Source organism: Prionailurus viverrinus, chromosome C1 (assembly GCF_022837055.1).
Source record: "Prionailurus viverrinus isolate Anna chromosome C1, UM_Priviv_1.0, whole genome shotgun sequence".
NCBI lineage: Eukaryota > Metazoa > Chordata > Mammalia > Carnivora > Felidae > Prionailurus > Prionailurus viverrinus.
Genome location: NC_062568.1, coordinates 181,804,508 through 181,818,943, shown reverse-complemented (window position 1 = coordinate 181,818,943; position 14,436 = coordinate 181,804,508). Strand labels below are relative to the sequence as shown.

General features: G+C 40.8%; 1 protein-coding gene across 5 annotated transcripts in view; it reads right to left on the bottom strand.

Moving 5' to 3' along the window:
* HIVEP3 (HIVEP zinc finger 3) overlaps window positions 1–14,436 on the bottom strand; it is a 475,566-nt gene that overhangs the window by 383,113 nt on the left and 78,017 nt on the right. For 3 of the 5 annotated variants that reach the window (XM_047869022.1, XM_047869029.1, XM_047869030.1), the window contains exon 1: window positions 961–1,081. The exons of the other annotated variants lie outside the window; for them this stretch is intronic. The gene's annotated coding sequence lies outside the window, so the exon portion shown is untranslated. Of the gene's footprint in view, window positions 1–960; window positions 1,082–14,436 lie in introns of those variants that run through there. 5 annotated transcript variants of the gene reach the window in all.

The window sequence follows — 14,436 nt, the reverse complement described above, 5'->3', positions numbered from 1 at the left end:
CAACATCGTTAATGAAGGGGAAAGCAATAATTAAGGAAGAAATTGAGTATCATTTCCTTGAGCTGAAGAAAGACTTTAGGCCTTAGATCATATAAGTCTAAGTGCCAGGCAGCAGAATACTGCTGAGGATGTGGGCTGATCCTCCAAAAACAGGGAGAAGTAACTCTAAACTTCCCGATAGGAGAGAAAACTCAGGCTGCTTAAAAGAAAAGAAAATCATTGGAGCGCCCGGGTGGCTCAGTTAGTAAAGCCTCTGACTTCTGCTCAGGTCATGATCTCGTGGTTCGTGGGTTCAAGCCCCGGGTTCGTGGGTTCGAGCCCCACATCAGGCTCTGTGCTGATGCTCAGAGCCTGGAGCCTGCTTCAGGTTCTGTGTCTCCCTCTCTGCCCCTCCCCTGCTCATGCTCTCTCTCTCTCTCTCAAAAATAAAATTAAAACATTAAAAATTTAAAAAAAAAAAAGAAAATCAGATTGACATATTTCTCATCTTCAATGCACTGATCAAAGACAGTGGCACGATTTTTATAGAATTCTAAGGGAATGTTATCGTAACTCAAGAATTCTACCAGCTGCCAAACTATAATTTCTCTTATATGTGATGACAAAAGAAAGGCATGTTCCAAGACACAGAAATTATATCACCCCAATACCCTTTATTAAATTTTTAAAAAATTACTTGAAGATCTATTCTAGCCAAGAAAAAAAAAAAAAAGCCAGAATAATGAACTCAAGAAAGGAGAAGATATGTTATATAGGCAAGTATAATGAGAACTAAAGCAATCAAAAGTATGGTAAAGTATAAAAATAATTGAGCGTGTGGTTGTAAAGTTTAATTGTTGTAAGTTTTGAAATATTAGGCAGACAGAGAGGGAGAGAAAGAGATATGGAATTAAACTTCCATGATTTCAACAACAACAACAAAAATGGAAAATCTCAATAGAGATGAGTAAGTAAAATTACCAGAATAAAAAACAGGATTGAAAGGGCGGGCCTAAGCCGGCCGACTCCATCTTGTTCTGTGTTCTCCACCTTGAGTGACTATGTCCCCGACGACATGACCCCTTTTCCGGGAAAATCGCAGAAACCTCAGATCGCGCCTCCTCCCCTTGAGTAATCTCCCGCTCACCCGTTCAAACTTCCTGATCAAAACACGCCCAGCGACCTGCGTAACAGGACTCTGACCCTTCCCCAGCCAATCGGCCGAGGCCACAACCCTTCCCCAGCCAATCGGCTGCCCCTAGACCCCTATAAAACCTTTGTGCTTTTGAAACTCGCTCTCTCTCCCAGGTATCTCACCGCTGCCTCAGTGCAGGTAGGGGATTGAGCTCGAGCTAGCTGGAATAAAGGCTCTTTTGCTTTTGCATCGGACTCGGCTCCCTGGTGGTCTTTGGGGATCGCGAATTCTGGGCATAACAGGATGAGAGGATCATTATGGAAGACAGACAATTACAATTCCATCTATCTCCTCTCTTCCCACAACCACATTACAATGATAATAAGGAAGTTTTTAGGTTGAAATACACAATGACAAACAAAAACAGCAGAAGAGCCATTAGCCAAGAATATTGAAAAAAAAAAAAAAAGAATGGGGGAACTGAATGGATCATGGCAAAAAGTGTGATTTATTTAAGGGTCATGAGATGGGGAGATTATAGTGAATTATCTGTGAGGGCCCTACATGTAATCAACATATCCTTATAAGGGAGAGGCAGAGCGCAGAGAGGCGAAGGCGATGTGACCACAAAGGCTGAGGCTGTAGTGATGTGGCCACAAGCCAAGGAAACAGAGAAGCCACCATAAGCTTGGAAGAGGCAAGGAACAGATTCTGCCCCTAGAGGCTATGGAAGGAGCACAACCCTGATGACCCCTTGATCTCAGCCCAATGAAACTGCTTTCAGATTTCTGGCCTCCAGAACCCAAAACAAATAAATACGTTGTTTTAAGCCACCAAGTTTTTGGTCATCTGTTACACAGGAAACCAATACAACAAGCACCATTACGAGAGACAGGGTACTTCCTATGGCTTATAATAATGATTACCACCTGCAACAACACTTTTTCTGCCTCTAAGTGCCTGCTAAATTATATACATCTCTAATTTCATTTAATTTGCATGCAAGTAGGCAGTAGAGGGTTGTAGTTACTATGACTCTACCGCTTAGTAGCCTGTATGCCTAGGCAAGTTATATAACCTTCTAATGTTGCTTTGTCTTATCTGGAAAGTAGAGGTAAAAATGGGACCTACTTGATGGGATTGTTGAGAATAAAGTAAGACCATCTATGTAAAGTGCTTAGAACAGTGCCTGGCAATAAGGGCTCATAAATGAGAAAGACCTTCCTTATGCTGGGCCCCAGTCTGTCTCCAGAGCATCCTCTCACTGATTCCAGTTCCTCCCTTTAGAAACATACTAACTATGAAACTGTCGTTCAAAATCTGAAAACAATGCCATTAAAAGTCTTAGCTTCTCCAAACTAAAAGCAATCAATGCCTTCAATAATTGCTCTTGCAAATTCATCCAGAGTCCCCTCCTCATCATCTTGATCATCAACCCTGAACATATTTTTGCACATCTTAGGGCTTGATTCCACGCTCATCGCCATCGATGTCCTGTAACAGGAGTTGGCGAATTATAGCCCTTGGTAAGGCTATTTTTTTCTAGTCCATGAGCTAAAAATGATTTTTACATGTTTAATGGATTATATTAAAAAACAACAATAGGAAAAAATTTGCAACACCAACCATACATGGTCTGCAAAGACTAAAATATTTACTATTTGGCTCTTTTCAGAAAATATTTGCCAACTCCAGTTTCTAGAAGATACTATTCTTCTATCAACACAATGTAATATTGCCCAAGACTTTTTTTTTTTTTTGCAAACAAATTGCACTATTGTATCATACTGACTTAATTGTAAGTCTTCTAATTGTTCAATCAGTATTCATTCTCCTCTCCATACCTAGCAGTAAAATTTTTAGCTAGGAACATGACTACCAGTTAAAGACTACATTTCCCAGCCTGGGGTGTCTGGGTGGCTCAGTCAATTAAGCCTCCGACTTCAGCTCAGGTCATGATCTTGTGGTCCATGAGTTCAAGACCCGTGTGGGGCTATGTGCTGACAGCTCGGAGACTGGAGCCTGCTTCGGATTCTGCGTCTCCTCTCCCTCTGCCCCTCCCCCACTCACATTCTCTCTCTGTCTCCGAAAAATGAATACACCTTAAAAAAAATTTTTTTTTAATTTTTAAAAAAAGACTACATTTCCCAGCCTACCTTGTAGGAAGGTGTGGCTAGAAGACTGGTTTCTAGCCAATGGGATAAAAGCAGATGTGAATTGTAGAATTTACTAGCCCTGCTCTTAAAGGAAAAGATCATGCCCTCCCTTCCCTCTTTTCCTTTCCCGGTGACTGGAATGTGAACCTGATAGCCTTGTGAATGAAGTCTGGCCGAGCAACAAGATAGAAGGATCCTGGGTTTCTACTGCTGTTGTTTCACCCTGTACTGCTTGTTCTCAGTTTGTGAGAGAGAAATAAAGTTTTCATTTATTTACACCATTGTTATTTTAGGTCGATGACAGCAACTGAATCTGTGTCATAACCAATACAACTATCAATTTCATCTCCCAAGTATCTTTTACATTTGTGGCCGCTAAGCCACACATCTCTCCCATTCCGCTTTCATGCAGTTAATTTTCTGGACCCCATCACAAGACCTTACATTTAGCCCCATTATATTTCAGAGTGTGAGAATCAGTGCATCCTTTTATCCTGATGCCTGGGACCCAGTTCTGTCATCCAAAGTAGCTTCCATCCTTTCTAATTTCACGTCACTCTGAAAGGCACTTTAGCTGTAGCACCTGAAAATCAGTGCTCTTCAATACTGGACTGAGATTAACGATAATATAATGGAAAAGACAGTGACCTCAGTTTATGGGGAAAGAAATAACATATTAAGCTAAGGTCAAATGAAGGAGAAGGAGGTGACTGAGGGTGGAGACGAGAGTTATGAAGAGCTTACTATGTTCCAGGCACTCTGCTGAGAATTTCTCTGTTGTTATGTCAGTTATTAAATACTTCACTCATTCACTTACTCGTTTATGGTTTTTTCTTTTTTTTTTTTAATTTTTTTAATGTTTATTTTTGAGAGAGAGAGACAGACAGAGTGTAAGCAGGGAAGGGGCAGAGAGAGAGAGGGAGACACAGAATCTGAAGCAGGCTCCAGGCTCTGAGCTATTAGCACAGAGCCCGATGTGGGGCTCAAACTCAGTAACTGTTGGATCTGACCTGAGCCAAAGTCAGACACTTAACCGACTGAGCCACCCAGGTGACCCACTCATTCATTTTTTAAAGTGATAATATTAGTTTTTTGAAGCAGTCACCAGGAACACCTCCTGCTGGGGCAGAAAACTATAGCCCGTGCAAATCCCTCTTTGCCTAAGTCCATGTACAAACCCACCCTCTCTTTGGATACCTGAAAAGTATGCTGTCAGCATCCTTGCCAGGCTCACGGTCAAAGATAAAAATATTCTAAGCACCTAACTCAAGAATTGTCCAATGTAGGACACTGGACAGTATTTTCAGAAACCTCTACAGTGGGTCATCTTGAGACAGATCAGAAGTAAGTTCATGTTGGCCCCTCTGTAGAGCTGCATGGCAGAAGGACCTGGTAGGCAGGTTCCGAGTAGTGTCAGACCATCTGGGTTCAAAGTCTGTGGACCTTGAGTTAATTGCTTAATCCTTTCTTGCCTTGGTTTCCTTTTTGATAAACTAGGGCTATATTATGCTTACCACAACCCTCTAAGCCAGACTTTCCCCTACTTTGCAGATGATGAATATGAGGCTTATGTTCTTTGTCTGAGGTCAGATGCAGTAATCATCGGATGAGGATTAAACCCTAGGTTCATTTGATTCCCACGTCATGGCATGCTCTTTCCTCTTCCAAAGATAAAGAGGGAAGATATCAAGATAAAAGCAGAAAATATGTTACCAAATCATTCCAAAAAGGATAGCCTGCCCACCAGAGGTAAGGTCAGATGATTCTTAATGTGACACTCAAGATGACAGCCAAATGAAGTTAATTGTGGTTTTCTTCTAAATTCTTTGGAGCAGCTTTCACTGGTTAAAGGAGAACAGGCTGGATGGCTCAAGGCCTTCTTTTTACATCACTCAGTTTGTTTGGGGGCCGCGGCGGGGTGGTTTCCAATGCAGAAAAAAGTAAACAGTGAAGCCCATGATGGATCCCCCTTCTTGCATCTGCTTACCTAAAAGTAAATAATTTGGGATCTAAAGTCATGCAGGCACGTACACACGCGCGTGTGCACACAAGCACACATGCACACGACAAAACCTTATAGCACTGGTTCTTAACCATTCTACCTGCTGCAACCTCAGATGTGAGGATGCCCATCAGGGACCCCCAAATCCATGGGAGACACTGAATGTCACCAGGAGGCACACAGACTCTCCAGCAGGAGTGTTTTTACAAACACAGAGATTGGAAAAATCTCTGACCCTGTTTAGAATCAGTGCCCTAAATGGAACAGTCATGAATTTATGAATAAAAGAAAGAAGTAATATTAAGATAAATTAAGAAAATATGTGAGTTAAAGTCCCTGGAAGCCTGAGGATCCTGTTTGAGATTGCATATCAAAATTCCTGGGGAGTTTTGGAAAAATTTAGGTACTCCCAAGCTTCTATAGGAGGGCCACAATTCCAAAGAGGGACCTAAAAAAACCATAGTAGCAGGATTGGAAATTTCAGTCAGACTGGAAAAGAGGTCTGATTAGCAAAGATCATGAACAAACACCATAAATTACATGTAATTCATTATATTCACCTAATATCAAAAACTCACATGCCTTCAGGGGTCATACAAAAACATAAGAGTATAAAACAGCATAGTATAGGACAAAGAGTGCTATAGAGGTCATGCTTCCCTGCAAATATAATTTCTTTTTTTTAATTTTTTTCATGTTTATTTCTTTTTAATTTTTTTTTTAATTTTTTTTCCAACGTTTATTCATTTTTGGGACAGAGAGAGAGACAGAGCATGAACGGGGGAGGGGCAGAGAGAGAGGGAGACACAGAATCGGAAACAGGCTCCAGGCTCCGAGCCATCAGCCCAGAGCCTGACGCGGGGCTCGAACTCACAGACCGCGAGATCGTGACCTGGCTGAAGTCGGACGCTTAACCGACTGCGCCACCCAGGCGCCCCTATTAAAATATTTATTTATTTTTGAGAGAGAGACAGAGCATGAGCGGGGGAGGGGCAGAGAGAGCGGGAGACACAGAATCTGAATCAGGCTCCAGGCTCCGAGCTGTCAGCACAGAGCCCGACGTGGGGCTCGAACTCACAAACCGTGAGATCATGACCTGAGCCAAAGTCAGACGTTTAACCGACTGAACCACCCAAGCGCCCCTCGTGTTTATTTATTTTTGAGACAGAGTGGGAGAAGGGCAGGGACAAGGAAAGACGGAGACACAGAATCCGAAGCAGGCTCCAGGCTCTGAACTGTCAGCACAGAGCCCAACGCAGGACATGAACCCAGGAACCATGAGATCATGACCTGAGCTGAAGTCAGACGCTTAACCAACTGGGCCGCCCAGGTAACCCCCCCTGCAAATCTAATTTCTAAGCAGACAGACAAACACACAAATAAATAAATAAAAGCTGTGTTGGCTAGACAGAGTTCGAATCAGAAGATGAACTGCTAATTTGCACCCCCTGGCCCCAATGATGACAGTCAGTAAAAGAAGAGAAGAGGGCAAATATTCACCCCTCTCTTAGAGAAAGAAAATTGGCTTTTTTTTAAAAAAAAGGGGATTTTAAAGTCATCATCACTTCCAAGACCTAGTTGAGACAGGATAAAAAGCCAAAGTAAGATCTAGAAAGAGTTAAAAGAGTGCCTGGAAGAACAGGATGTCTTCAAACAAGCTGAGGTCCCAAGAAGGCAGGGAATCACAGGGGCCAGATGTAGTGTGCAAGATTCTCTTCTAAACAAGTCTCATTCACCATCTAAAGGTGTCCCTTCAGAGGGGAAGGAAGGGAGCCAAGGGATGGACATCTTGTCATTTGTGTTCTTTTCTTTGAATAAATGTCACTTTTTGAGGCAAAAAGTAAAAAACTAAAATAAAAAATAAAGCTGTTATTCCCTTATAGTACCATAGAGCCTTTCTTTCTTTCCTTGGGGCTATTTCATCAAAAGATCTCCCAATTTTTGTTTTCTTTTAATTTTGAAATAATGTTAGACTTACGGAAGAGTTGAAAAGATTATACAAAGAAGTCCCACATACCTTTCACCCAGCTTTCCCTGGGGTTGATCAACATTTTGCATAACCACAGTACAATTGTCAAAACCAGGAAACTGATATTGGTACAATGCTATTAACTATAAGTTTTCCTCTAATTTTGTCGGTTTTTCCACTAATGTTCTTCTTCTGTTCCAGGTTTCAATCCAGGATTCCACACTGCATTTCGTTGTCATTTCTCCAGGGTCTCCTCTGATCTGTGACTATTCCTCAGTCTTTCCTCGTCTTTCATGCCCTTGACACATTTGCAGAGCACTGGTCATGTATTTTGTAGACTGTCCCACAATTTGGGTGTGTCTGATGTTTTCTCATGATTAGACTGGAGTTACAGTTTTCGGCAAGAATACCATAGAAGTGATGTGCCTTTCTCAGTACATCAAATCAGGGAAGGGGTCATAATGTCACTATGTCTGGTGATGTTAACCTTGATCCCTTGGTTAAGGTAGCGTCTTACAGGTTTCTCCACTATAAAGTTACTATTTTTTCCCTTTGTAGTTGACAAATATTGGGGGGGGGGGTACTTTGAATCAAGCTTTCACTTACTAATTTTAGGATTCATCATGGGAACTGTGAGCAACTATGGCTGTGGTGTTCCGAAGGTGATTTTCTATTTCCCTCACTCCTCTATATTTATTAATTGGAATTCTTCTATAAAGAGAGTTGTCCTTTCTCCCCATTAAATAATCAGATTATTCTACTTTTGTTTTTATCAATATGAACTAATGGATGTTTATTTTATTTTTTGAGTTATAACTATTTATTTATTTATTGCTAACATCCTTCCAGCGTTGATCACTGAGAGCTCTTTCGTGACAGCTCTTGTATTTCACACAATCCTGTTCTTTTGTTGTTGTTGATTAGCACTTCCTCACTTTGTGGCACCACATGATGCTCCAGGATCATGTATTTCCCCTGCTCAGTCTTAAAGCCTACTTTTCCAAGGAGTCCTCGTTTCCATAACTGGCGTTTAGAAACTGAGATCTGGGCACCGAGTGTGCAGTTTCCTGGCCATCTCAGTGGTGGGTCAGTCTGACTAGAGGTTTATTAATTTCATTGATCTTTTCAGAGAACCAGCTTTTGCTTCAACTGATACTTCTAAATCGCTTTTCTGTTTCCAATTCATTGATTTTTGCCCTTTATTATTTCCTTCCTTCTGTTTGGTTTAGTTTTAATTTGCTCTTATTTCTCTAGCTCTTTTTTATTTTTATTTTTTTAATTTTTTTTCAACGTTCATTTATTTTTGGGACAGAGAGAGACAGAGCATGAACGGGGGAGGGGCAGAGAGAGAGGGAGACACAGAATCGGAAACAGGCTCCAGGCTCCGAGCCATCAGCCCAGAGCCTGACACGGGGCTCGAACTCACGGACCGTGAGATCGTGACCTGGCTGAAGTCGGACGCTCAACCGACTGCGCCACCCAGGCGCCCCTCTAGCTCTTTTTTAAAGATAGATGCTTCTATTAGTGGTTACAGACGTTTCTCCTTTTCTAATTTTTTTTCATGTTTATTTATTTTTGAGAGAGACAGAGCATGAGTGGGGAAGGGCAGAGAGAGAGGGAGACACAAAATCCAAAGCAGGCTCCAGGCTCTGAGCTGTCGCACAGAGCCCAACGCGGGGCTCAAACTCACAAACTGTGAGATCATGACCTGAGCTGAAGTCGGACACTTAACCGACTGAGCCACCCAGACACCCCTCTTCTTTTCTAATATAAATCATTTAACGCTATAATTTTCCCCCTAAGCATTGCTTTGGCTGCATCTCACAAATTTGACATGCTGCATTTCCTTTTCACTCAGTTTTTTAAAAATATTCTCAAATTCTTCCCCTTTGACACATAGGTTATTTAGATGTATATTGTTTATTTTCCTTATATTTTAGAGTTTTCTGGGTATATTTCTGTTACTGATTTCTGGTTTAATTCCACTACGGTTCATAGACATACCTTGCATAATTTTTATTCTTTTAAAGTTATTAAGACTTGGGGCACCTGGCTGGCTCAGTCAGTTAACCAGCTGACTTCAGCTCAGGTCATGATCTCACAGTTTATGAGTTTGAGCCCCGTGTCGGGCTCTGTGCTGACAGCTCAGAGCCTGGAGCCTGTTTCAGATTGTGTGTTTCCATCTCTCTCTGCCCCTCCCCTGCTCACACTCTCTCTCTCTCTCTCTCTCTCTCTCTCTCTCAATAAATAAATTAATTAATTAATTAATTAATTAATTAAAGTTGTTGAGATTTGTTTTACGGCCTAAAATATAGTATTTTGTGGTGAATGTTCCACATGCACTTCAGAAGGATGTACTATGAAGAGGAGTGTTCTATAAATGTCAATTAGGTCAAGTTGGTTGATAACATTGTTCAGGTCATTATACTCTTAACCTTCTTCCAACTTCTATCATTTACAGAGAAAACATTGTCTATTTCATTTTTCAACTCCATCAGCTTTTGAATTATGTATTTCAGAACTTTGTTGTTAAGTATACACCTACGCAGGATTGTTACATCTTCCTGGAGAAGTGTGCCGTTTATAATTATTTAATCATTCTTTATCCCTGAGAACAGTCTTTCCTTTAAAGTCTATTTTATCTGATATTAATGTAATGACTCCAGCTTTATTTTGGTTAGTGCTTGCATAGTATATCTTTTTCTATCCTCTTATTTTTAACCCATCTGTCTTTATTTTTAAAGTGGATTTTAGTATAGTTTGGTCTTTCTTTCTTTTTTTTTTTTTTTTTTTTATCCAATCTGCCAATCTCTCTCTTTTAACTGTTGTGTTTACAACATTCACATTTAATGTGATTATTGAGACGACTGAATTAAAACCCACTATCTTGCTGGCTGTTTTTTTATTTGTTCCATCTTGTCTTTCTTTTTTAAATTTATTTTTGTATCTTTTTTGTTCATCTGGTTTGGGAATAAACGGAGGAAGGAAGTGGTCTCTGTTGTTCTGATTAAGCCTCAGTCTTGGACTACATCATTAAGTCTCGGAGGTATAGCCTTCTCAGTGATCCTACCCCTCTTCTGGGTTACTTCTACATCTAGTATGTGTGCCTGCATTTTCCCCAGGAGTTAAGAGTTTTTTCCTGTTCCCTTTCTCCACATATAGTAGGATTTCACCAGAAACCTAAGGATGATAGTGCTCATCCTTACACACATACCACACAAATGAAGGCTTTTGTTCATAGCAAAAAAGGGTCCTAGTGGAGTTTTTTGCCCCTCCCACAGCTACTTCTGTGCCTCTCCTCCAGCAAGGTACCACAAGGGAGGCTTTCTGCAGCCTCTCCCAACCATTTATGTGAGCTCATGGTGGGTTCACACAGAAATGCCTTTATTTGTGGGGCCCCTAGCTTCACCCCCTTTTGCTAGTGTGCACTCAGCCAGACTCCACATATTCATCAATCACTCAGGCTGAATTCTTACAGGTGTCTGGCTGCCTTCTTCCCAGGTAAGTAAGGGCTTGTGTCTCATTTCTTCATGCAGAACTGCCTCTTCCTAAATTCTGAGCCTGCTGGTTTCCCAGCAACCTCAATACTCCAGTGGGCTCAAGAAAAATGAATTCACTGTTTGTCAAGATTTCTTTTGCTGTAAGTTTGGGAGGAATTCTCTTTTAAGCTCTCTACCTCTGTCAGTAGAAGCCGGGACTTGACTTCTTTTAATGTACTACTTATGCATCTTTTTTTTTTATGAAATTTATTGACAAATTGGTTTCCATACAACACCCAGTGCTCATCCCAAAAGGTGCATATGCATCTTTTGCAACAGCAATCAGGAGAAGGTATGGCAGGTGGCCGTAATAATCATTGTCTTCTTGAAAACTTCCCTAAGGGGCTTTAGCAGTGATAGATGTCCTGGAAATACCTCCATCTGTTGTTTTCTGAGAGATGTAAGGTATTAGGAAAAGCCCCATAGGAATTAAGTAAAATACAAATGATGTACCGATTTTTCATAAAGTGGAAGGTAGACCCTATATAAACTGGGTACCAGTCAGCAGTAATCCAGGACAATTGTCTGGCTGAAAGCACCTACCAGTCTGCAAATGCATGGCACAGAATATAACACTACATAGCAAACATCATGGTTAGCTAAGAATAAATTAACTCTAGGGAATTTCTAGCCCATTTAAGAAAACTTCAGAATTTTCATACATGGCACCATTTACTGAGAAATATGATGGGTGACTGATTACACAAAATTAGACCAATGACAAAAATATCCAAAAAATCATATTTATGCTTTATTATTTATGATGTTTTTCCCAAAGGTAAGTCTTGCGTTAAGCATTAACCACTCCATGTATTATTATTATTATTATTACTATTAACAGTAATGACAATGGAACAATACCATTTAGTGATCACTTACTACAAGGCCAGAGACAATACAAATGTTTTCTCATTTCATCACACAAAAACTCAGTGAGAAAACTGAAACTCAGAGGGATTATGAAACTTGTCCAATGCACAGAGCTAGTATGTGCTAGAACCAGAATTCAATCGCAGGTCAGATTCCTAAGATCTTGTTTTTAACTTCTGAGCTAGACTGTCCCAAAATAATGTTAGTTAAGATTTCGTGTGGCCCATTGAGTATTTCCCTCTGTCACTTACAATGCTGGAAGAAGTCCACCCTTGCATAAGAACACAAAAGCACCAGAAATGCCTTATTGGCTAAGACCAGTTGTCTGACCAGAAGGACATTTGGTTTTAGAATATAACAAGGGACCATTTGTTGGGAGAGCATGACAACTGACCTTTATGAGGTTGGTATGAAAAAAGGGTATAAATGTCCTCCATATTTTCTGAATTTCTCTCTCTCTCTCTGTATACATGTGTGTATACCAAATATTCTTTTCTTCCTTATAACACTACATTATGCTGCTGCATCCAGTAGTATATTTGTAGTCTGTTTGCAATTATATTTATATGTGTTATATAATATATACACAAAACACAACTAATTTTTTATAATTTTTTAATGTCTATTTATTTTTGAGAGAGAGCGAGAGACAGAGCACAAGTGGGGGAGAGGCAGAGGGACAAGGAGACACAGAATCCAAAGCAGGTTCCAGGCTCTGAGCTGTCAGCACAGAGCCCTAACCAGAGCTTGAACCCACGAACCACAAGATCATGGCCTGAGCTGAAGTCAATAACTTAACAGACTGAGCCACCCAGGCGCCCCTCAACTCACTCTAAAGAATAAAGAGCTCAAATACAAATAAAATATATAAAACCTTTTTCAACTTAAAATTAATAAAAAATAAAAAACACCTAGTAGGGCAATTGCTGGGTCATAGGAGAGTTCTATTTTTAATTTTTTGAGGAAAAAATAAAGAATGAAGAGCTCTGCATCTACTATCTCTAATGAAGAGACACAATGTGACATTCTAAGACTATCTTAAATATATGGTATATAGCAACAGCAAAGAAATGAGTGTGAAAGACAATAATGCAAACAGCCACTACCAAATCTACAGGTGGGAGAGGCAAGCTACACTCAAGCATAGTTCATCTTACCTCAACAAGCTGTGTCAACTACGATAGCAAAGGCAGTAAGAAGCAATGGCAGTTGCCATCAAGGAAAGAGGAAGAGAATGCCACAAAGAGCAAAGGGCAGTAGTCATCTGGAGAAATTCAGTTGAAGGGTGGATGTAAATGAAGTACCTTCTATCACCCCAAGATGGAGGAGAATCCCAGGGGGCCCTGCCAAAATCTCTGAATTGTAACACAAAGCAATAACTAGTGCTTCCCTACCCTTCCCAAGTCAAGATGCACATAGAAAATGAATCCATTTAGAGGATATGCTGGGGAAGATAGCCAGAGGCAACTGATCCAGGGGCCTCTGTTCCCCCCAAGCCCCACCTGGCTTCCACAAGAGCGGGGGGAATCATATTTCCACACACCTGAAATCCGTTCACAACACACCAGTGTGTGGCTGTCCACCAGTGGAAAACTCTGCAATAACTCATGTCAAAAAGTAGTTCCATTATGTTCGATTTATTCTACTTAAGAAATTGTGAAAATGTAATACATCAGAGCAATATTTTCAAGAGAAGTGGTTAATGTTAGGGGCACCTGGGTGGCGCAGTCGGTTAAGCATCCGACTTCAGCCAGGTCATGATCTCGCGGTCCGGGAGTTCGAGCCCCGCGTCGGGCTCTGGGCTGATGGCTCAGAGCCTGGAGCCTGTTTCCGATTCTGTGTCTCCCTCTCTCTCTGCCCCTCCCCCGTTCATGCTCTGTCTCTCTCTGTCCCAAAAATAAATAAACGTTGAAAAAAAAAATTAAAAAAAAAAAAAAGAAGTGGTTAATGTTAAAACATTTTGATGCTTAAAGGGAGAGCTTCAGTTACTAGAAAAACTAACTCTTGGAATGCCTTGTTCCGTGAGGGTACAGAGAAATACAAAATGTGAATGCTTTGCATTGTATCGGGCTTCCAGGTGTTTCCATCAAAGTATCCTATCAATCTCAAGATGTTGTTTTAAACTCTCAATTAGCCTGATCAATATCCAGAATGCTTTCATTTTTTTCATGTTTATTTATTTATTTTGAGAGGGAGGAGAGTGTGCGCAAGTGAGGGAGGGGCAGAGAGAGAGGAAGAGAGAATCCCAAGCAGGCTCTGTGCTGTGAACACAACTCAGGGCACAACTTGGGGCTCAACCTCACGAGTCGTGAGATCATAACCCGAGACAACACCAAGAGTCAGATGCTTAACTGACCGAGCTACCCAGGTGCCCCAATACCCATAATGCTTTAAATACAGGACTATCCCAGGCAAACTAAAACATTTGGTCACCCTGGTATTATACTATTCCCTCATTTGATCTTCACCATTTTAGAACAAGGAAACCTATCCTCTTCTTTAAAAGCAAAAGTAAAAATAAAACAGTACATGCTATAATCAAGAAACTAAAACCTGAAATATATAAAACAGAAAATAAAAGTAGCACCCTTTACAACCCCAGGAATCTCACTTCTCAGAGATAACTTTCATTAACAGTCTTCTTTTCCATGTAGACACTATTACCCAAAGCCAGATAAATGAATACCAAGTGGCCAAAATAACAAATGTCTATCCCATACATGGAAATTAGGGGGGATCTATCCCTCTCCTGCACTTCTGAGATAAAGCATATGTTTGGACCTAAA